We start from the raw sequence: 24,990 nt of genomic DNA, 5'->3' as shown, positions 1-24,990 counted from the left end.
TCCTACTAATTAGACAGTGTCATTTCACAACGTTTAAGATCTTGTGGGATATTCTGAAGTTATATGTGTTTTTGCATGTCATCTGTGAGAGGGAGAGTTTGTAAAAACTAAATTTAGTTATACCAGTTTCTTTTAAAAATGAAGTATCAAATAGAAGGAAAAAGCAATCACTTAATCCCACAAAGGCATTTATAATTCAAAGTTATTTTTCTAGGTGACCCAAAAGTACTGTTCTATACAGGAATATTCAAGTTACTTTCTGTTTAGAAGTTGGAATCGTCTAATAAATAAATTGCTTTCAGAATAGCTTTTGGGCTGATGCTACTATTAGCAAGTTAACAAGCTTAAAGAAAAGGCCTCTTCAAATAAGAAGAAAAAAAAAAGAAACCCTACACAGTATTTGGAGAAATATATTGATGACAAACCCAGTACTGACAACCAGCCTACTTATCCAGCAGTCATATTCCTATTCACCTTCCTAAAAGACTAAGTCACAGCAATTCAGATTCAGAAAATCAAACAGAAATTAGAAACTGGAGCTATTTTTTTTCAATTAAGAGAATTTCATGCAGACACCCACAGGACTGGCATATACTCTACGGCTATCATTCATCCAAGTGACATTTCAATGTCTACTATGCATATAATGCACTGGCACTGTTAATACAGTAGTTGGCTGTTCTAGATTTAAAATTTGCCAGAATTTTTTTCAAACTAGCAGATTCATCTTTCACTCCAAAAAAAGACTTTGTATTTAAATGCTCTGTAATTCTCACCCCAAAAAAACAAGACTAGAAATATCTGCTAAACAATGATAAATTCAAAATGACTACTGCGTAACAGTGTATGGTAGAGTATTTTTACATCTGTTAGCACTCCATATTTTTATTCAATTTGATTAGACAACTGATGCTTCCTCCATCAAAGATGCTTAGAAATCTACAATCCTACAAAGGATATTCTGCTTTCTCATAAAAAGAAACTGTCCCTCATTTTCTCCAATTTTTACATTAAGGATGAGTTCCACAGTTGTGTTCTCAAATTTGGAAAAGATCATGAATCAGGCGAGGGTCAGTCTCCACAACAATCCCTTACAGAATTTCAGAAGGTCTACCCACATTCATTGGAGAGACAGAATGCCCCTCAGTCTAGAAAGGAAGCCAGATTATCTAAATGGATCTGGTTTACTATTACAGATTTTTAAGAAACAGTATGAATCTAAGACATAGAATGTTTTAGGATTATTAAATAAGCCTTCCTGAAAGAGTTGGGTTCAAAGCTCAATTCTAAGACAAGGAAAACAAAAGAGGAGAAAATTAATTGTTGCACAATTGTAAAGGATCAAAGAGGAAAACAGCAACTCATAAATTTTTAAACTGGCAGTTTAAAAATCTGATAGTGAATAAATCCCCAAAACGACTGTCATATGCTGAACTTTTACAGATTACATTCTGAACTATAATATTTCCTATCTTTAACAGGAAGCATGAAGGGGGAAAATCAAGACGTGAAAAGTTTTTATACAAGGACATTAAATAGGCAGCCCAATGAAGTACAAATACCTGAATGGAGGTAGGGGTGAGAATTCCCTGTATCTAAATATGGCTACATGAATTTTTTGTGTTTTTCAGAGCTTAATCCACCACGGCTGAACCCACTACCACCAAGACTCATCACACATATGCTATTTTAAAAATACAAATTATGTTCTTTTCTTTTTAAATCTTGTTGTTTTTTGTTTTGAGACAAGAGTTTCGCTTTGTCGCCCAGGCTGGAGTGTGGTGGCATGATCTCAGCTAACTGCAAGCTCCGCCTCCTGGGTTCACACCATTCTCCTGCCTCAGCCTCCTGAGTAGCTGGGACTACAGGCGCCCGCCACCATGCCCAGCTAATTTTTTGTGTTTTTAGTAGAGACAGGTTTCACTGTGTTAGCCAGGATGGTCTCAATCACCCGACCTCGTGATCCACCCGCCTCAGCCTCCCAAAGTGCTGGGATTACAGGCGTGAGCCACCGCGCCCAGCGCAAATCTTGCTTTTTTTTAATTCAAAAAGACCACATGCTTAACATCAACTTGGTTTCAAAAAGACCTCAGGTCTTAAAACTAAGAGTACTACGACACTTATTTTGCCATTTGTGAGTTTCACGTCAAAAAAGTGGACGTTTTCAACATGAAAACTTACCTTCAAAACTCACCAGGACATTCTACCATAAATTAGGATATTTTCACAAACAATACAGTTTTCCCTTTAATATTCTTTATTTTCCATTTCTTCCACATCTTCGTGGTCCAGCTGCTTAAAGCTGAAGTGATCCCGGATTTTCATAAGCACATACAGCTTATTTGCTTCAATAATGTTGTAGGTGAGGCCTTTTTTCCCTAAAACTGTCCTGTCCCCACTGTGCACTAGAGGCAGGTCTGATAGTCTGGCTCCTCTGCTTGGTTTTCAGGGAGATCCAAGTTCACGACAATGGTGACTTGTTTCACATCAATCCCTCCAGTGCAAACATTTGTTGTTACGAGAAACTTCTCATTCTGAAACTTCTGAATGACGGACGCTCACTGCTCCATGATCAGCTCTCCACTTAACAAAGACACCTGGTGGCCAGCCTGCATCATCTCCACAATCAACCACTTGGCATTTCGATGAGTCTGACAGAAGATGATGGCCTGGCCAATGGTTATGCCACCATAAATGCTGCACAGAGCTTGGTATTTGTCTTTCCTGTTCTTGCACAACACATAATACTGCCAGATGTTGTTCAGGGTCAGCTCCTCTTTGCATAACTTGGTAATTGAGGGATGGGTACAATTCACTCAGCAAAATGACACACAGAGTATCTATGAGCTACTGAAACAAATTCAGACCCAATTACATAATAGTAAATTTTAAATAAACTCATAGTTACTAGCTATTATATCACCAATTGTTGTCTAACGCATCTAAAATATAAACTATGAAAAATTTAAAAAATAGTGAAAATTTTGAATGAAACTTGAATCTGTACTTTTTAAAAAATTCATCCATTTTAAAATAAAAGTACTTTGCTACAAATTGTTAAAATGAATAGAGTATTTTTAAAGGCTTTTTCCCCCCACTGTAGTCATTATTGAAAGCAAAAATGCAATACAATCCAGGCCTTTGGAATTTCCTGCTATTTATGAAACAGCTTAAACAAAATGCCTCTTTAATAAGTTGCTAAGGGAGATCCATGAAAACTCCAAAGAAACTGCTCTGACAAGTTCTAATAAGGAAAGTCATCTGAGCACTTTGCTTATAAGAACTCTAAAAAGCACTAATCAAACTACCTAGTGGGCTTTGGTTTTAATAAAGCATGTTAAGCTAGAGCTCACATCATTTACATGACTCCCCTAAACAAAACATAAATTGCATTAAAGATACAAAAGGTAGTCTCTTACCTACTAACATCCAGTACTTTACAATGTTCTACGCATCATATTATACATATATACATATCTAGAGAGATACATTGATATCAATAGGTCAGTTGACAATCTTTATCTCCAGGCCACTTTTGAATTGTCCCCTACAACCTCTAACTACAGAAATACATCATATTGTATGATTACTACACTATGATATAGTTCAATGAACTTGATATTCTATCCCCAAGATATTCACTATATTTCCTAGTATTTCAGCACACTACCCAACTTGCTCTCATCCACAATATAAGAATCTGTTTTAAGATTTAAGAATGTGGGCCAGGCATGGTGGCTACTGCCTGTAATCCCAGCACTTTGGGAGGCAGAGATGGGTGGATCACCTGAGGTCAGGAGTTCGAGACCAGCCTGGAAAACATGGTGAAACCCCGTCTCTACTAAAAAAAACAAAACAAACAAACAAACAAAAATTAGCCGGGCGTGGCGATGGGTGCCTGTAATCCCAGCTACTCGGGAGGCTGAGGCAGGACAATCACTTGAACCCAGGAGGCGGAGGTTGCAGTGAGCTGAGATCGCGCCAGTGTACTTCAGTCTGGGCCACAGAGTGAGACGCCGTTTCAAAAAAAAAAGAAAAGAAAAGAAAAAAAGAGGTAAGAATGTAAATAACCTCTAAAACATCTGCCTTCTGTCATATACTAGACCAAGCAATTCACCTTTCACTAAATCCCTCAACTTAAGCTTTCTTATTTTCATAAAAGTAAATTCAGCAGAATTCATCCAATAACTACTTTAAAGACAATGTGAAGAAAATCAATTTGATTCCATTTCTAGTTATTCAGGCCACTTCTAGTTATTTGTGTTACCTTAAGAAGGGTGTCAGATCAATGCACTATTAAATGTTATCCTGCCATCTGATGGATTTAAGAACGTTACACCACTACTCATTGGATAAGCGAATAATCATCAGCGTTTCTATTTGTATTCAGGGTAGCTCATAGTACACCACAAATCATCCCCAACATGCCCTCAGCTTTTCTACGTACCTTTATAGAAAAAACACAATTACTATTCTTACTAAAGTCACTTCCAAATATACAAATTCACCTTGTGACGTTTTTCTTTCCAAAATTACTCAAGAACAAATACAACATATTTACAGATAGCCAAGTTCTTAAATTCATATATGCATCCAAAAACTTTAAACTCAATTTGCAAACACAATCTATGTAACACTGGCTCTAGGGTGTATAGAATCTAGACCCAGATACTAATATTTCAACTAAAACCTAGCTGCTCCCTACAAAAATGAATAGCAAGTTTTAAACATATTACTAGAGTATTAACCAAATCTAAACACACACAAATGAGTTACCCAAGAGAACAGTGGTAACTGTAGGAAAAAACAGTATGTGTTTCTTTTTAATGTCTGATGGCACCTATAATTATATAAACCAATTCAGACTCCAAAACTTCAACAGCTACAGCAATTTTAAGAATGCCCAAGGCATAGTAAATAAATCAGGCAAATTTCACACCTCTTGGTGGCACCACAAAATGAAAAGTATTGAGCTGGACTACATGTCTGATCTGACAAGACAATTCTTAAATCTTTCTCCTACCTAAAATAAACTATACATTACATGTTCCAAGATTTATTTACGACTACTATTAAAAATCAATCATGTCTAAAAACATGTACATCCTATTTCAAAAAAAAAAGAAAAGCAAATAGAGTACCACAGCACAGAATATGTCTGAAATTTAGTTTTGTTTGATATCTGAAAGTTAAGTTTTTGACACTTACCAGCAGTCCCACAACGTGCTGGCCCTGTGCCATCATGGCCTGGTGCCAGCCTGATGTAGGGCCATGCTAAAAATAGCAGCTAAGCAGCAGCTGTAACACATAGGTCCTTCTGACCTCAACTTTATTTCCCTAAAGGGTGACTGGAGGAAGAGGGGGACAACTGGAGGGAATAAGGGAAATGGAATATACTCTCAGTAGGTATTACTTACCTCTTCTGATTTGTCTTCTTTTCTACGACACACTCCTTTCTCCTCCCTTCCCTCAACCCATCCCCAAGAAAGAAAAGGACAGAAGAAGAGAAGAAAGAAAATGAGGGAAGAAAGGAAAGGAAAGGAAGAAAGGAAGAAAGAAAAGAAAGAAAAGAATGAACAAACTGGAGCTGTGAGGCAAGTTGGGTTCAGAGTCTTCCACACCTGCTGCCCTCAAGTCTCACTTGATTCTACCCTGCCATCATCAGAAAGCAGCCATTGATCATTTCAGTCATCAACTTTACCACTGTCTAGAGAAAAGTATAAACCACAATCCTGAAAAGACTGGCTAGGTGACTGGGCTGAAGGTATATCAGACAAAAATTACACAAGTGATATTCGGGGGAAAGAGGGAAGAAGAATTGTAAAATGGCATCAAGAATACAAAATCCTGGCCAGGCTCACACCTGTAATCCCAACACTCTGGGAGGCCAAGGCGGGTGGATCACTGAGGTCAAGAGTTCCAGACCAGCCTGGTCAATATGGTGAAACCCCGTCTCTACTAACAATACAAAAAATTAGCCGGGCGTGGTGGCACGTGCCTGTAATCCCAGCTTCTCGGGAGGTTGAAGCACAAGAATCGCTTGAGCCCAGGAGGTGGAGATTGGAGACTGCAGTGAGCCAAGACTACACCACTGCACTCCAGCCTGGGTGACAGAGAGAGACTCTGTTTCACCAAAAAAAAAAAAAGGAAACTCACGGAACACTAAAAAACAAAGTCAAAAAGGAACAAGGCTAACATATTACATATTTAAAAGTTTGGTCACATAAAACAGCCAGATTACAAACATGGTATTTGGGTTTTAGAATCTTATTTTATGACAAGTACTTATTATAAAAATCACGACAACCTGCTTTGTAGAAATGAGCTGCAGGGGGAAAGGTTCAGCACGACCAGGCTTCTACCAACAGAGACCAATAGCCACACCAGAAGAGACTCCAGGTATGCCCCTTATACCTAAATTATAGAATTCCTACACAGTACTACACTCATAAAAACGCTAGTAACTGTCAGCAAACATTTATCACGTACAACCTGGCATATACAAAACTCTAATCTGTACTGATTGTAATTATGTAGAAGAATTTAAAACTTGCTTTTGTGGACTTATTCTACACACTATCTTCTTATGTAAGTTTTCTCTCTAAAATCTTCCAACATTAGAGATCTGACACCAACTAACAATGAAAAACACTTCAAGTAAAGAGATTGTTAAGTAAGGCAAGAAGAGGGAGTCAGTCACCTAAATTTTAAGCACATTAATTCACTAAATGAGCTTCCAATGTATCTGATCAGCTTATTCAGTTAGGAAGAGTTTAAATGTACTGACAGGTTCTGCTGCATCCTTCCAATTAACATCAGCGTTCAGGAATTGCACAGATAAAACTCCATCTTTCAAAGAAATATCAAATCTCTTTATCAGCAACAAGAAATAATATAATTGTAATATTTAAAAAAGGACCTTAAAATGAGATATTTAATTTCTCAAATACACTTTGAGAACCTAACTTTGCTGCATATATATTACATCTAACCTGCAAGTTAATTTCTTTCAAAGCTTAACATCTCATGGAAGATGATCAAAATCACCCAACACAACCATCCTTCAAAGCTGGAATTCCTAAAAGACATTTTTTTAAATGTAGTAGTTTTTCAAGTAAAATTTTAGAGTTCTGGAGATTATTTACACAACAATGTAAATGTACTTAACACTGCTGAACCACACACATAAAAGTGGTTAAGATGGTCAGTATTACAGTATGTACATTTTACCACAACCAAAATTTTTTTAAACCTAATGTGTAAATATCCTTATGATTTTTTAAATAAATCCTCCCAATGGAAAAAAAAAATAGCATTTTAAAATCATACCTATGATCACAATTTATAATCCAGGCCACTGTGAAAGTCACTCTAGAAAGTAGCAAGACACTGTAAAGCTAAACCTTCTAGGATAGGGAATGATGATGCATCATGGGCAGTATTGCTTGAACACCAACCAAAGAGATTGTGTGTGTCAGGCTCTGTTTTTAACAGCAACAAGTTATTGCTACTTTTTTCCCTGTGTTTCAGTTTCCTCATCTGTAAAATAGAAACAATAATGGTCCCTAACGCATATGGCTGTTAAGAAATACATAAAGGAAATGAGCGAAATGGAATATACACTCAGTAAGTATTACTTACCTCTTCTGATCATATTCCAGGGCAGTATTTGGCACCTGGTTAAGTGCTACGAAATGTTAGTTGTTATTACTCTTACTACTAGTAAATGTTGTAGCAGTATTAAGAGTCTCACCATAAATCACGTCCAGCTGGTTCTTGAAGAACTGCCCCAAGTCATACAAAAAGGCTTTAAAGGCCAGGTGTGGTGACTCACACCTGAATCCTAGCATTTTAAGAGGCCAAGGTGAGTGGATCACTTGAGGTCAGGAGTTCGAGACTAGCCTGACCAACGTGGTGAAACCCCGACCCTACTAAAAATACAAAAATTAGCTGGGCGTCATGGCGCATGCCTGTAATCCCAGCTACTCAGGAGGCTGAGGCAAGAGAATTGCTTGAACCTGGGAGGCAGAGGTTGCATGAGCTGAGATTGCACCACTGCACTCCAGCCTGGGCAACAAAGGGAGACTCCATCTCAAAAAAAAAAAAAAAAAAAAAAAATTACAGAGAACTACAGTTTGGAGGCCACATCATTTATGTGAAAGAGGTACATATATGTATAGGTACATCCCAAAGGATTATGTGTATACTATTTACTGGTGAAGGAGGAGGCACGTTGACAAAAACAATACATTATATTTTTAAAACCTGGTCAAATACAAACAATACTGGACAAGTTTTCATATATACACTAAGTTGAGAGCAAACTTCTGTTGTTCTATATAAGCACTTCAAACTTTCAGTAAATTCTTTATTATATGACCATATTTATTATATGGGTGTATTATATTCGTGTAACAGCAAGTCCTTCACTTAATGCCATCAATAGGTTCTTGGAAACTGACTTTAATCAAAACGACATATTACAAAACCAATTTATCATAGGCTAATTGACATAAACAGTAATTTCCTATCACATATTTCTGGTCACAAAAACATCACCAACCTTCTAAATAAAGACCACAACATTTTTAATATTAAACATTGAAACGAATGTGAAATATACATACATTTAACAACGATTAATAAAAACAAGATAATTCTTCACCCAGTTATTCCAGTTCAAGGTAGCAGGTGGACAGAGCCTGTCCCAGCAGCTCAGGGAGAAAGGCAGGAACCCACCCTGGACAGGATGCCACCCCCATTGCAGGGCACACACACACACCCACACTCATTCAGACTGAGGCCATTTAAATGGGACAATTTGCCTTCTGTGCACATCTTTGGGATGTAGAAGGAAACCAGAGTACCCAAAGAAAACCCTCACAGACATAAGCCGACCGTGCAAATTCCACCCAAGATAATGGTCCTGGCCAGAACTGACTTCTTTATTTTCTCATCAATGATACAGTGATACCATGTTATTCAAGGACTTGCTGTATAATCACACAGCTGTAATACAGTTTTATACTTAACAATCCTAACTTTTTCTGAACTTTAATCTCATAACATTACTATGATTTCCAAATATCCACAAATGTGTTTTACACTAGCATGAATTGAGCATGCTAGAACCAGTACTGTACTGCAGTCATCAGAATTTAGCCTGAAACTAAAATGCTATCTAGGAATACATTTATAACATTCAATAAATGTTAGCCAAATAACCTCTCCAAAGAGTCCAATTTACATTCAAGAACATGCTTGTTTTGATTTCAGAGACTACCAAACTAAGACATGGTCCAAGCACTAGAAAAATATGCAACACAGCTTTGCCATTTTCTATGCCACTCTAAAAAATTTACTTAACATGTTTGGGCCTCAGTTTTCTTATCAGGAAAATGGGAAAAACTGAAATTGAAGTTATTTTTTATCTCTAAAATCTCCATAGCTCTACTAGTAGATAACAACTATAATGCAAGAGTATTTTATTTACAAAAATACCTCTCATCTTTCAGCGTATTTTGTTTTAAGAAGAAATGGAACTGTGGATCTGTACAGAGGGGTCACTGGAATATGCATGTGGTTACAACATTCAAATTATACCTGGGTTAATTTGTCTCCTTCTCTGTTCACCTGTGGACATCATCACATATATCCATTTGTAGACATATATACACACATATATTAGCTGACAAAAATTAGTTAAGCGAATTCCACAAACATAAAACATTTAGCGTACTCAAGCAACAGTTTCCTATCAACTGAAAGTTCAAAACGACAAGCAATTTTGCACTGCATTGTCTCTGAAGCTTGCTTTAGCTATCTTTTCTAGATGGAAAAAAATAAGGAAGCGTCCTATTTTTAAAGAACCGAAAACCAAGTACAAAGCATATTCTTAGAGGAACACAGGGCACTGAAAGCAAAAACTGAAGACAACCAGGTTTTTCTCTAACAGACACACTTTACTTTTGAGATCTGGGTAGGACTGACAAACAAAACGTCTCTTCACAAGACAAGACTCAGTAACACTTTTCTCCTAATTATCATTTGATACTAATTTTTCCAAAGAAGATGTCTTTAAAGGAGAGAACAGCTCGTGGTTTTGAATTTAAAGTAATCTCCAAATATTTACATGTTAAAAAATTAATAAATCACAAAAACTAAACTAGCCTTTCTATTGTCACAAAGCACTATTTTAAAAATTATACCATGGTAATTTGAAATGTAGCTAAAAACGGTGTTGTGGGTTTCATACTGTTTACTACCTTTTTAAAATAGACCTGCCTATAACCCACTGTTTCTAAGATACTTATACTTACCTATAATCTTTCATTTTTAGGATATTTGTGCTCTTAAATATAACAGTTTAAGTCAACAGTTTAATGATGGCCCCTATACTAGTTTCTAACACTAAATGACTTTATCATATGTAAGTATGCTTCTTAAAGGTACCAAATTTATTTTGCCTCATTGAAGAAAATTTACAGTCTAACACAAAAAAATATAAAGCATGTGGAAATAGTACAGATCCAATCGTGATTTTTTTTTTTTTTTTTGAGACAGGTTCTTGCTCTGTCACCCAGGCTGGAGTACAGTGGTACAATCTCAGCTCACTGCAGCCTGCAGCCTCTGCCTCCCAGGTTCAAGCAATTCTCCCCCCTCAACCTCCTCAGAAGCTGGGATTACAGGGGCATGCCACTACACCCAGCTAATTTTTGCATTTTAGTAGAGATACGGTTTCACAATGTTGCCCAGGCTGGTCTCATGTGATCTTTCAAAGCGACAACTCTTATAAAACATGTCATTCCTACACTGCCTATCACTGAACATATTGCTAGCTGAAATCACACATTCTTAACTAAACAGTGAATATGAGTGTAAGCAGAAGTAGATGCTGGTCCATACCTTTCCACATGAAATATTCATAGGGTTAGAATTAAGACAGCAACTGACTATCCATTGTGGGGGCGGGGGGGTGGGGAAGAGCCCCAGGATAAAAATCTTAAAAATCAGTGAGGACGTACTTAAGACAATAATGACTTAAACGGTTCAGTTAATTGCAATAATTCTTCTACTAAAGAACATGTTCCAAGGGCATCCTGATGTTTCTAAAAAGGAAGGCATCAGTCTCATATCCGCAAAACAGATGAAACTCAGTGCAAAGTGGAAAAAATGAGGATAGCCTTTTCAGTCCAAGGGTGTACTTGTAACACATCTGAATTGCAAGAAATTAAAGGCTTTAGAAAGAGTGAAAATGTTTGCTTAACCCAAATCCGCCATTTTCACCTTCCATTATTGTCACTGTCTCCTGAACATCTTACATTTTCTCAACGGAGCAATATTATCCTTCAGAGAACTAAGTATAACAAATTCCAGGTATTCCTAAAACTGAAAATTTAACTTCCTTCAGAACAATGCTAACGACCTATCAAGTACTGAAATACTTTCAAAAATCACTTATATAAATCAAAGTCTCAACTCACACAAAAGAATAAAAAATACCTATGCAACTGGTTTCAAAAATGTATTGTGTATTTCTTTATTAATCATAAGGCAGAAAAAGGGTAGGATCTGACATAAAATTATTTTATATTAACCTTGACAATGCATTCAATGAAATGTACTATCATCAATAAACAAGCACCCAATTTTCAATGTGCATTCAGAATCATCTTTATTTAGTGATCTCTGGTTTGTAAAGAAAAATCAAAATACTCAAAAACCAATAAATTATCTGATTGAAATTTGTACTCATCTCAATTCGAATAATGTTCTCCTTTTACTGCCTTGCCACCCCCATAGAAAAACACAAAACTTTTAAGTTATGAATCTGAAAAGAGTGTAAGAATGTGTTTACCAGAATGTTAAGTGGAATGCTGGGCAATATTCTTTTCTCCCAAAAGTAAATAGAAAAAAAGGCCATTTAGAAGGCCATTCCTTTTAGAACATACCTCCTTCCTTCAGAAAGGACCTTCACACTCACACTTACTCAAGCACACAAACACACACATATGCAAACACACCAAAACAAATATAAATTAAAAACTCAAGGATAATTTTTGTAAGTTTCTTTATTACAAAAATATATGCTTCTAGTTTTAAGAAAAATCCAACCATAAAACAGGTATAAAGTAAAAAGTTAAAGTTCCCCCGCCCCAAATCCTTGACCATTCACTTAACTGCCCTTCTCGAAAAATACCCATACTTCCACGATTGCTTGTGTAGCCTTACAGACATTTTTATGTATCTATATGCAAATCTTTTTTGTTTTAAACACAAATTGCAGCATACTTTAGGAAGTTTTTAACTTGTTTTTAAATATTCTGGTTATCTTTCCTTGTCAGTATGTGTAAATCTAATTCATGTTTTCATAGTTGCATAGTATTCCATTGAGTATTTCTTGGGCATTTCCCTTCTGTAGAAATTTAGGTTAACTCCATCCAGCTGTTTACTCTTGCAAACCACACTGCAACGAGCATCACTATACAGAACATCATTACACAATAATATCAATATTATCTATAAGATAAATTCCTTAAAAAGACAGAAAAAGATAGTGTCAAACAGCAGCGTAGGCAGAATCCTTTTTCCCTGTCTCTTCAACCAATTCTGGGTATTGTCTTTTTAGTCTTCAGCAATGTGGTAGAGGAAAATGGCATCTCATTTTTATTTGCATCTTTTTTTTTTTTTTTAAGACAGAGTCTTATAAAAAGACTGTCACCCAGGCTGGAGCGCAGTGGCGCGATCTCGGCTCACTGCAACGTCTGCTTCCCAGGTTCTAACGACTCTCCTGCCCCAGCCTCCCGAGTAGTTGGGATTACAGGCACCCGCAACCGCTCTAATTTTTGTATTTTTAGTAGAGATAAGGTTTCCCCATGTTGGCCGGGCTGGTCTCTAACTCCTGACCTCAAGTGATCCACCCACCTCGGCCTCCCAACTGCTGGGATTACAGGCATGAGCCACCACGCCGAGCCTATTTGCATCTCTTTATGTAAGAATGAAGACGAGTATGTTTATTGGCCATCTACAACATCTTTCTCTCTGAAATGTGTTGCCCATTTTCTTATTGGGTTATCCATCTCCCTTCTTGACAATTTTTATAAGTTTTCTACCAACCTTTGGTCCAATGTGCTGTAAATATTTGGCCGAATTAACTGCTAAATTTGATTTGTAGTGTTTTCAGCCCTACGGAAACTTTTCAATTTTTTTTTTTTTTTTCCTCTTGAGACAGTCTCAGTCTGTTGCCCAGGCTGGAGTGTGCAATGGTGCGATCTCAGTTCAGTGCAACCTCCGCTTCCCAGATTCAAGCCATTCTCCTGCCTCAGCCTCCCAAGTAGCTGAGATTACAGGCATGTGCCACGATGCCTAATTTTTGTAATTTTTGGTAGAGGCGGGGTTTCACCACGTTGGCCAGGCTGCTCTCGAACTCCTGACCTCAAGTGATCTGCCCACCTCAGCCTCCCAAAGTGCTGGGATGACAGGCATGACTCACTGCGCCCGGCCCTTTTTTATTTTTATCCAATTAAATTTATCTATCTTTTCCTCTATAACTTTGAGTTTCAGGTCATACCAGGGAAGCTCTTTGCTAGACAATAACTTGGAAAATTTTTTTATGTAACTTCTAAATCATTACTTAAATGATGTCAATAATACATACATACCAGCACCTGCAGAGACAGCTCTCTTCCAATATCAATATCAATTTTTTTTCTTTTTTGAGATAGAGTCTTACTCCGTCACCCAGGCTGGAGTGCAGTGGTACGATCTTGGCTCACCGAAACCTCCGCCTCCTGGGCTCAAGTGATCCTTCCATCTCAGCCTCCCAAGTAGCTGGGACCACAGATGCCTGCCACCACACCTGGCTAAGTTTTTCTATTTTTGGTAGGGGCAGGGTTTCACCATGTTGCCCAGTCTGGTCTAGAACTTCTGAGCTCAAGCGATCAACCCACCTCAACCTCCCAAAGTTCAGGGATTACAGGTGTGAGCCACCGTGCCCGGCAATATAAATTACTTAACAAAAATAAGCCAACTACTCTTTATCTAACACTTTCCTGTAATCAATTGATGGGCAAGCTCTGTGCCAATTAAATATTGCTTACAACTACTGTAACAAAGGTTTAATTTTTTCCCTTAAATTTCTTCTTAAAATCTAGAAGTTGAAAAACAGTAATTACCAATAGATTTAATTTCTGACAAGCCCATCAATCCTGAAACTATCAACAGCATAAATGTAAAATAAAGTCCAACAACTAGATTTTCCCTGTTGTAATTTAGTCATCTCTACAAAAGTCAATGAATACTTTCTGTATAAACTTGTAATTCTGCAATACCAGAAAACTGCTTTATGGTGCTATCAACGAAGTATTCTGTTCTTTTCCATTTCAGGAAACTAAAACAAACAAAAGAGTTCCACCTCAAATCAAAATTATAAAATAAGCCTTTCAAGTTAGCATATCAAGTCAAACCACCACTTGAAGCTAAATTAAATGGTTAATCTAGCCACCCTCTCTCTGTTCCCCATAAAGGGGGGTGGGGGAACCCTGATCATAAGTGTTCTATCTCACAGTGCCAGCTGCCAGGCATATAACAGCCTTCCATCTCTAAAGCTGACTGGCACAACAAGTAATACAACTTGGAAGTTAAGGCAAATGGCAGAACTCAGATGGGAAAAAAGAATATTTTCCACAATTTGTATAGCACTTGTTTAGCACGTATGTGTTTCTGAAGTGGTGGTCAACTCTTCAAACTACACGAGAAACATCACACCACTTCACGTCAACCACTGCCAGTTCCATTCAGTGGCCTCCTTCCCCTTTGGGGACTATTCAAAAAGTTACTATTTTCTTTTACAACTACTCACCCAGGCCTCTTCCACTGATGAAAGCAGGCAAAGCCCACGCTGTGTGTCTGTCTCCTAGAGAAGATTGCCTCTTTTATTTATCGCCCCTTGGCTTTATTTTCACAGTGAATTCCTGGCTTAAATGCAATCAGCCAAGAAACCCTCCCTATGTGCTCTCTTGTCATTCCTCATTGCTTGCAAGCAGAGTCAAGCACAGGGAGAGGGGAAAAAAAAAAAAAAAAAAAAAAAAAAAACCCTCAACATTGCCAGCCAAGCCATAAAAATTCGCAGACTCTAGTTTGTAATACTGAGAAGCCATAGACGTGCTTCCACCCATCTCCAACCGGCAGGAAACAAACAAAAAAAAAGGTATAACTTCAAAAAATGTTAATTAGATTTGTTTTAAGAGGAAAAAAGGATAGCTGAATAGCCTCAAAAGCTAAACCCTCTCTAGACAGAAGGAGAGAGTGCCCAACATAGAAAAGGCAACACTGGGGGCTGCCTTTGGAAATAAATGACCATGCAGAAAATCACGTTTACAGATTGCATTAGAATTCAAATTAACCAGACGGGATTAAAACAAATCTTAATTCTCTCTTGGGGCCCCTATCCAGACCCCCACCCCACTCCCAAAGAAAAGAATGATAAAAGGAACTGACTACAGAAAGAGAAAAAGGATTAAGTTAAAAACCAAAGAGATAGAGATGCGTCCAAACCTAACCCCATTCATTCCGTGCCGGGTTCAGTATGCTACAATTTCAAGTACACTAACAAGAGAAGGGGTCAGAAAATATGCCATTTGCAATCAGGAAAAAAAAAAATAGGAAGTTTCACTATAGCATTCATTGTTCTTTTCAGTCTGGCTCAAACATTCCCATCGCTATGGCTGAAAAAGATCTGGACGGGGAAAAAGAATATTTTGGGGGAAGGGGGACAGGGGACGCTTTTAAACTAAGGTATTTGAGAAAACTCTCAGGATCTGTCAGAGAAAGGAGGGCTGTGCAGCTCTAAATCACAAGTCCTTCTCTCGCCTTTGTCAAATATCTTCTACTTTACAAGCCCTGAAAAGAAATAAAGAGACTCTTTTGTTTGGTTTCTCCTTTTCGGAGGGTGACAGAAAACTGAAAGGGGCACAAATAAACCTGAAAATGAGAACAAAGTGCTGGGTCGTGCCGGGCTGCCGCGCCGCGGGGACGCGGGAGCAGCAGCCTAGCCCAGTGTCTCGCGCTCCTGCAGCCCGCTCTCCCCTTTGGCTGCGAGCGGCAAATCCCCAACTGCTGACTGCGGCTTGCCCGGGGCACCACGACCTGACCACCCACCGCAAACAAAACTCGGGCGGTGGGGTACAAGGGCCGCGCCGCGGCCCGCACAGTGGCGTCTGGAGGCAGCTCCACAAAAAAGGGAAGCGCGAGCGGCTCCTCCTCGGGCTCGCGCCCTTTAATTAGGGGGCGTCCTCCGGCCGAGATGTCCCTCCGGAGACGAGTCCGGTCCGCCGCCACCTCCCCCCTGCGCCGCTTGGAGACTGAGGAGACGGAAAGAAAAAGACATTTAAAGCCGGGGCGGCCGGTGGAGCTCGCCCGGGCCAGACACCACAGCGACCCCGGGAGCGCAGCGGCCGCTCTCCCGTCGGAGCCCTGGGAGGAGCGGTCGCCCAGCGGCTTTAAATGTATTCCCCTCCCCTCAAATCGCGTGGGGCGGGGGCCAAAAAGAAAAAAGAGCGAGCGACAGGCAGTGAAAGGGGGGGAGCGCCAAGCGGCCGGGCCGGCCGGCGTCCCGCGCCCCTCCCCGCCCTTGCAGCCCGCCACACACGCACCGCGGGGTGCGGCCGCCGCGCCTTTGTCCCACGTCACCCCAGCCGGCGAGCAATCCTCCTCCCCGGGAAGGAGAGGGAGCACAGGCGGGCGGGGCCCGCGGAGGAGGCGCGTCCCGCCAGTTGTTCCCGCGCGCTCGCGTCGGGGCGGCCAGCGGGGACAGCGAGGGAGAGAGGAAATGGGCGCTCATGGGAGGACCGTCCGACAGTGAGACGCACCCGCGGGGTGCAGGCGCCTTGTGAGGCTGGGGGCTGTCCGCAGGAGAAAAGCGAGCGCCCCCCCCCCACCCAGGGACTGACAGACGGACAGACGGCCCCCGGCTGCCCCGTGACTCACCCACTTGCGGGACGTTGTCTGCGGCGCTGGCAGCGCACCCGATGCCCGGCGGAAAGCCCGCGTCGTCACCGTCCGCCCGGCAGCCCACCGACGGGCCCCGGCCCCCGCGGCGGCGGCCTGGCAGCGGCAGCGGCGGCGGCCGAGGTGGCGACCGGGGAGCGGAGCCGCGCCGCCGCCCGCCTCCGCCGCCGCCCGCCGCCGCCACGGAACCGCCGCTGTCGTCGCCAGGGCCGCCCGCGGCGCCACCGCCGGTGAGGACAGTGCATGCAGATCTCCCGCTCGCTACGGGGAGGACCAATAGACTGTAATGCGGCGCTGCACCGCCGGCTCCGGGATGCGCTCGGCCTTTCCTCACGCGCTGGAACGGCGACCGCACTTCTCCACCCACCCTGCGCGCGCCGCGATGTTAGCAGCGACTCGGTTTCAGGAACGCCCGGCAGCAGCGGCCAGCGCCGCACCGCGCCCCGCACGCCGCCGCCGCCGCGCCACCCGCCCGCGGGCCGGGCCGACAGGCAGAGCTGTAGCCGCCACCCGCGCCACCCATACCGCCGCTGCTGCCCCCGCCGCCGCCGCCGCCGCCCGGCCGGCAGCAAAGCCGTTTCGCGGGAGGAGGCTGCTGTCCGCGCTCCGCCATGACCGCGCCGCTTCTAACCCGACAGCGGAAGTGCCGGGACCCTATAAACGGCACTAGGAAGCGCGACACGCACACGCCGTCGCGACGCCACGCTGCCATCTAGGGTCCGCCGCTCCTTGTATGGGCACAAGAGGTGGGGCCTCCGCTGTGACGTAGAGGCTGGGGCGGGGCTCCGATAGGGGGAACCTAGGGCCGGGGGCGGGGCCTATGCAAATCGCTGGGCTGAAACATAAATAGAGTGCTTGGCGGACACGGGGGTGGCGGGGGCGGGCAGTTTGGGTGCCCGGTGGGTTGTGAGAATGTCAGGCTGCTGTGACGCGGGGCGGGGCTCAGGCGGGGTTCCCGTGGGAGGGGGCGGGCCGCCGGGCCCGGGCTGAGGTACATGGGTCTCTGCGCCCCCTGCCTACTCCACTTTCCCCCTCCAGTTCTCAGCCTCTCTTTGAAGTCCGAGAAGTGAGGATGCGCCTCGTGGGTCGCCGCGGGGAGGAAAGGGGAGATGGGGGAGGTGAGTGAAGGGGAGGGTTCATCTAAATGGAGGGCGGGGCCCACGGGCCGATGCCCCACGCCCCGTCAGCCTGCCCTTCGGGGGAAAAGCCTCTGGGCGGAGGAGGCGCTTTCAAAACAAAGAAATGCGGCATGGAGCCCGGGGGACGCGGGTGGAGAGGAAGGCGGAGGAGGCGCGACCGAACCCAACCGGCTGCCAGCTTCCCCTCCAGCCGGTCCAGGGGAGCTCTCCCCACCACCCGCCGAAGCTGCGGCGGGGAAGGGGGAGGGTGGCTGCGTTCGGCGGCAGCTTTCCACTTGACTTTTGCAGACCCGGTGTGGAAGGAGCGCGCCCGCTCCGCTGCCCCGCGTGGCTGCAGTGCGCCCATCCCCGAGCCCCGCGTCCGTTCTGTCCCGACCGCAGGGCTGTGCCCGAAAACACGCTGAGCGCTCGGAACGTGCCCAGCAGTCGCGCGACGCGCGTCCGGAGCCGGCTGCCACCGTCCCGCCCTCGCTGCCTCCGTCCCTCGGTCCAGGAAGCCCGCTAGGAGTCGGGGAGCTCCGGAAGCCCTTGTCGCCCCCGCCGCCCTTGCCGCCTTCGCGGCCGCGCGGACGAGGCCCTGCTCCAGGCCGGGGTTTCTCCCGCTTGGGGTGGAATGCAGCCCGGGCTGTGGGTTTAGCAGACACACCTTTGTGAGTACACACGCCGCAGGGGCGCGCGCAAGCCCCACGGGCGCGCGCGCACACCGCCCAGCCCGCGGCAGACGGCCCGCCAGGCGGCGGACGGCGGCTTCGGGCGCACTTGGGTCTGCAGCCCGGCTCCCACCCCGGCGCCCGGCTGCGCGGAGTGCAGGCGCTCAGGACGCGCGCAGCGCTCTCAGCCGCCTTGGCGGCGCCCGCAGGGCTAGTCTCCCAGGGTCCGGGCAGCTTAGGGGTGGACCAGGGAGAGCGAGCGCAGAGCGCGGCTCGCCGGTACCTGGACGCGGGCGAAGGCGAAGAAGCGAGTCCCTCTCTGAACTGGGAGCCCTGCGGACATTGTTCGTGCTCCATAGAGCTCGGTCAAATCTGCGTCCAAGCCGCAGACTTAATTACCGCGTCGGAGACACGCTTCCTCCCAGCCCCACCTTCTGTTTTTACTGTAAACAGTGGTGCTGATCCGCTCCCATTGTTGGAGATAAACTGTATCTCCTTTGACACTTTCGCATCTTTTAAGGTTATTGGCTGCTCCCCACCCGCCTGCCTGGTAGCCTGGATTTAAAGGGATAGCGCGCTTCGGCGTTTTAAAGAAAATAGCTCATTCGGGGCCGAAGCCCTGGAAACCTCGAACTACACCGCTGGCCTTCACAAGTCCCAGGCTGCAGGTCCCTGGGGTCGGGACGCTGGCCGACTTTCCGCAGCTGCCTTACTTGTTAGGAAAATTTTTGTGACACTATGTTTTTGTATATCCGTCCAGTATTTTTCTGGGCACCTCCTCCATGTCTAGGAAAAAGCCTTTGCGGAAAACTGGAAGATCTTTATGGGCAAGTAGAGGGGGAAGTCTCTTTCAGGGGTTTCATTTCTAGATCTCTTTAAAAATAAAAATAATCTTTAAATTGTATAAAACATAGGTATAGAAGACAGTAAGTTTAAAAGTAAAACACAAGTTGGGTTCTGTTCTGTCCAGAAACAGTCATGATAGGACTTAGGCTTGTATAATATGTAGTAGCAAGCATTTTCATACATAAACACATAGAATCACTGAACTGGAAAGTCAGCAATGACAAAATTGGTGCCCCCCGACAGGATAAATGACTCATTCAGGTTCATAGGGCTTGTTAGTAGAAAAGATTAATTCACATTGAACGGGAAAATAGCTACCTTTGGAGGTGCCTAACTTTTAGAGCTTTCGTTGTTATAATGAGCAAAAGACTGGATTTAAGGCACCGTCATTTGCCGGAGGGATCTATTATACTTTAGCTCTCTAATTCGGAGACAAATGAGGGGTCACCAGCTCAGCCTGACCCAGCTGGCCTTCCCTGCATTCTCTGACACTGATTACCGACTCCCTCTTGAACTGGCCCTCTCTCTGAGTTTCCTGGAATTCCGCCATGGCTCCAGTGTCTCCAACTCCTCTTTTCCCTACCTCTTTTTTGTATATCTTCCTTCAACCCGTTTAATGTATACCCTGTCCTGCAGCCTTTCACAGTCCTCTTCATTTTGGATGATCCACCACATGGAGAGTTTCCACCACCCACCCTACAACCGTTTCCCAAAGTATCATCTCCCTCTCCAGCTCACATATTTCTTCCCAGTGGCCATCTCACTTTTCCATCACCACCAGGATGCCCATGGCCACCTCAAACCCAAAGAACCACCTTTCCCTAGAAGCCAGGTTCTCTTCTTTTATTTTTGATACTGTTGCCACCTGTTCCCAGGGCCCCAAGCTCTTTTCCTCTGCCTTTGCCTCTTGCCTGCAACTCCCACAGTTGACTTGTATTGTCTATCCCAGCCCCTCTGGCTGCTCACAGTCAATTATTCCTCCTTTTCACTCTGCAGGAGCCTCCTCCCTGGTGTGTCTGTACAGCCTTTCCTCCTCCAAATCATCCTCCACCCAGCTGCTGTGCTTCCGAAAGTACATTTCGGATTGTATCACCCTCCTGCTCAAGTCCCTTTAAATGGCTCTCTGCTGCCTACTGGAAGAAATCCAAACTCAGATCTGATCTTGACCAAACCCAAGTTTTCAGCCTTGCCTCCCACAAAAAACCCAACAGAACATTTCCCAGTTCCCCAGCAGGAATTCTGTTATGTCCCAACAGGACTTCTCCACCCCACACATTTGCTCAAGATGTTCCTGCTGCCTGAAATGTCTCTCCCTTCCCTTGCAACTTGTCAAATTCCTACCCTTCCTACAAGGATTTGCTCAAATGCCACTTCCTCTGGGAAAACCCACCTGGATGTGTGATCTCTCTCCTCAAGCCCCTTTAAGGAGAACTTTGGATCATTCTTGTGACATTTATACCATTCTGCCTAGCATCAGAGTTATGTTTACACTTGCCTGAGCCATTGTCCTCTCTCTCTCTCTCCCCCCCCCCTCCTTCTCTGGTTAGAAATTATCTGACAGTTGGGTGTATGCCTTGTCCATTTCTGTAGTCCCTGAATGCCCAGCACTGTCCTGCAAGGTTTCTGTCTCCCCAGAGGTTAGCTACACCCAGGAGCCACGGGAGAAGTAAGTGATGGTATGTCATCTTTGGCTAGTGCTTCTGCCATCTCTCATTTTTTGAGTAATTATAGTGTTTTTCCTGGTGTTCATAGAAATCATTACTAAATTACTTATGATTGCCCTTTTCCAGCAGGCTTCTACCCCAGGGACCAAATCAGGGATGGAGCCACCTCCAGTGTTTACCATTAGGCAATAGTAGGAAATCAAAGTACAGAAAGTCTACTGCTTCCCATATGCAGTGACTCATATCACATCACACCACACCACCAGTGTGGTCAGGAGCTAGGCTCCCTGGCCCACTTCATAAATAGTACTCCCAGTAGCTAAACTGATGATCTCAAGGAAGTGAGAAAACCCCACCCAATGCCCACCTGAGCACCACATGTAGCACGCAACCAATTGCAGTCAGATGCACAGATAGGTTGATGGACAGATGAATGGCAAAGGAATTTATTTGAGAAGGGCAGTGGAGTCCTAGCCAGAGATATATCATGGCTCCTCCACCCTCCTTTAACTTAAAAATGAAATTTTGGAATTAAATTCAGTAGTGGTTTACCAAATTCCTGGAGCAGTGGTTTTCAGAGAGAGACCCCTAGAGAGCCCCAGGGCAAAATGCACACAACTCTGGAGCTGGGAAACTAACATTAACACATGTAGCAGCTCCCCACATGAGTCGTCTTTGCACTAAAGTTTGAAAACTACCCTTTGGTGACAAGAACTTCACAGGGCCCCAGCACTTAGGAGACCTGCAGAAGCAGAAAATGGCATTGCCTCATCATTATTGCTAGTCATCTCAGCTAATTAAGATAATAATTTGCCATTAGTAGGAAGATTCCAAGACATGGAAATTAAATTAGATCTAAGGAATTTCATGTCATTTGAAGATGGACACAAAGTTATATTCATTTCCATTCTCTTTTTCATACTGGGATATATTTTTAATACTATAGTCAAAGCCAATTATGTTCCCCGGAATATAATTTGTTTAGAGGAGAATAAAAGCCTAAAACAGCATAGTTAACCTGTGAACCAGGCATTCTCCCTTGCTGTGCAGTGAGAGAGCATCTCACTCTGTATGGCTAAAAAGAGTGAAGAATGAGGGAGAGTAGATGATACTTTATCCGTGAAAAATGTCCAGTAACAGGGGAAAGTGCCAAAAGAGTCAACCTGGTCAGTCATTTCCATGGAATAGATTCTTGTGCAAAGGAAGAGGTAAGCAGGGAATGATAAACCAGAACTGAAAAATTTAAAACAGTTGCTCCAACTTTGAAGAGGGTTCATTTTAACTTTGTTGAATCCTTGAGAAGCCACTAATATATATATATATATTTCTTTTTTTTTTTTGAGATAGGGTCTCGCTGTGTCGCCCAGGCTGGAGTGCAGCGGCGTAATCTCAGCTCACTGCAAGCTCCACCTCCTGGGTTCACTCCATTCTCCTGCCTCAGCCTCCCGAATAGCTGGGACTACAGGCACCTGCGTCATGCCCGGGTAATTTTTTGTATTTTTAGTAGAGACAGGGTTTCACCATGTTAGCCAGGATGGTCTCGATCTCCTGACCTCAGGTGATCTGCCCGCCTCGGCCTCCCAAAGTGCTGGGATTACAGGTGTGAGCCACAGTGCCCAGCCAAGCCACTAATATCTTACTATTAATATTTTTGTACAGTGGGCACAGACACTGTACTAGGTCCTTTACAAACAGTAACTCATTTAATGCCCCTTACACAAGAAACAAAAGAAGAAACTGAGGCTCAGAGAAATTTGCCAAAGGTTATTTGGCTCCTATCTGGCCATGCAGGGATTCAAATTCTGTCTCACTCCAAAGCCAGAATTTTTTTCCATTATCCAGTATTTCCCAAACTTGTCAGGTCATAAGAATCACCCCGAGCACTTGTTAAAAATATACATTTCCTTTACCTCTCCACCGGAGATTCTGATTCAGCAGGGCTGGGGTGGAGCTTGAAATCTATCTTTTTAACCCATGCCCTGGATAATTCTTCAGAATAGGCAAAATTGGGAAACATCATATTCCACACCACATTGTCACTCAGTAACCCACACTATTTCATTCCTTAAGATGTCCCCTTCTAAAATGTGCTGAATTAAAAGAAAGTATATTCAACCACTGATCAATCAACCAATCTTTTCCAACCTGCTTCCAAGAACAGTGTATTGTGTCTAGATGGAAGCCTTTAAAATTACAAGCTGGAATTTTGAAAAATAAATTATTGCATCTCAATATATACCAAAAAACCAGGCTGGCAAAATTGCTTACAAATGAATTTGTTTTAAATGTGATTTGGGCAATAATTCTACCCTCAAGAAGTAAAAGAGATTTGCTTTCATTAAATATTAAATAATTTGCGTGTGTTAATTTTCAGAAAAGAAAAACATTTTAGCATATAGTCTGTATACCATTTAAATATTATTAAAAGTGACTAGGCTATTATTATTCTGTTAATTATTCCAATGCAAAGTGCAATAGTGAGGATCTTATTAAATGAAAACATCTTAAAACTGGAATGTTTATCAGGCTTCAAAACAGGCTTAGAATCCAGTAATCACCAAAAGAAATAGGAAACACCATATTTCCTTATAACCTTAATATTTCCCCTTTTAAATAACTAACTTTTCATGAACTATTTTGTTAAGATTGTCACAAGATAAAATAATGCTATTTAATAGGATAATGTAAAGACATTTACTTCAGTATTTATTTACCTGTGTTAACTAGGAAAAAACTCCCTCTTATAAACACTAAAAAAGTGTTAGTATAGAAGAATCATAATTTAAAAATTAATGATTTTCTCAAAATTGCCTCACCCTACCTGATCACTGTCTCGCAGATATCTCTGATAATGTGAGATGGTACAAATAAAACAGGTTTAAGACATATTCTTTAGGGAGACAAAAGATGCTCTGACATGTATGAAGGATGTATTTACAGAAAGTATGTCATTCCAAAATTCACTTTGTAAGCATATAGAATGATCATTTTTCAAAGTGATCAAATAATATTTTGTTCGTTCTCATTCCTATTTGGAGGAAGTAAAGATGTAAAATCTAGACAGCCAGGTAACTTTAGGGGGCACCTTATGCCTAGATAAAGATTATTTGCATTTAAGTTACATGAAAATTAAAATTTAAAACATGAAAGCCAAATTCTGAAACAAATTTATTAACAGCATTTTATCACCTACAGTATTTTAAAATATTCAAGAATTCACTCCCCATCAAGAATAGCATCATGACAATTCAGATGTGAAGTGTCACTTCCAATGACTTTGTTCAAATCCAGAATTAGATGACTTGTGAAAATGAAGAGGTTTCAGTAAAAGCCGGTGTATCAGACATTTTTCAATGTGAAATCTATATTAACTCACACCCCCACAGAATCACATTGCAGTAAAACCATGGTTATGCAGAACTTTTGCAAAAAACACCCAGAATGGACAGGTTTCCCAAAGAGCTGAAGTTGTACTTTTTAAGGACCAAAAATCTTTTTTTTTTTTTTTTTTTTTAAAACAGAGTTTTGTTCTTGTTGCCCAGGCTGGAGTACAATGGAGCGATCTTGGCTCACCACAACCTCCGCCTCTGGGGTCCAAGTAATTCCTCTGCCTCAGCCTCCCAGGTATCTGGGATTACAGGCATGCGCCACCATTCCCGGCTAATTTTGTATCTTTAATAGAGA

The 24,990-nt window shown here is 42.8% G+C and overlaps 1 pseudogene; it reads right to left on the bottom strand.

The window, feature by feature from the left end:
- Window positions 1–2,246: 2,246 nt before the first annotated feature.
- LOC110743467 lies at window positions 2,247–3,813 on the bottom strand (annotated as a pseudogene).
- Window positions 3,814–24,990: the final 21,177 nt, after the last annotated feature.

This window comes from Papio anubis, chromosome 5 (assembly GCF_008728515.1).
Source record: "Papio anubis isolate 15944 chromosome 5, Panubis1.0, whole genome shotgun sequence".
Lineage (NCBI taxonomy): Eukaryota > Metazoa > Chordata > Mammalia > Primates > Cercopithecidae > Papio > Papio anubis.
The sequence above is the reverse complement of the archived record's forward strand: the minus strand, read 5'-3'. Positions and strand labels throughout refer to the sequence as shown.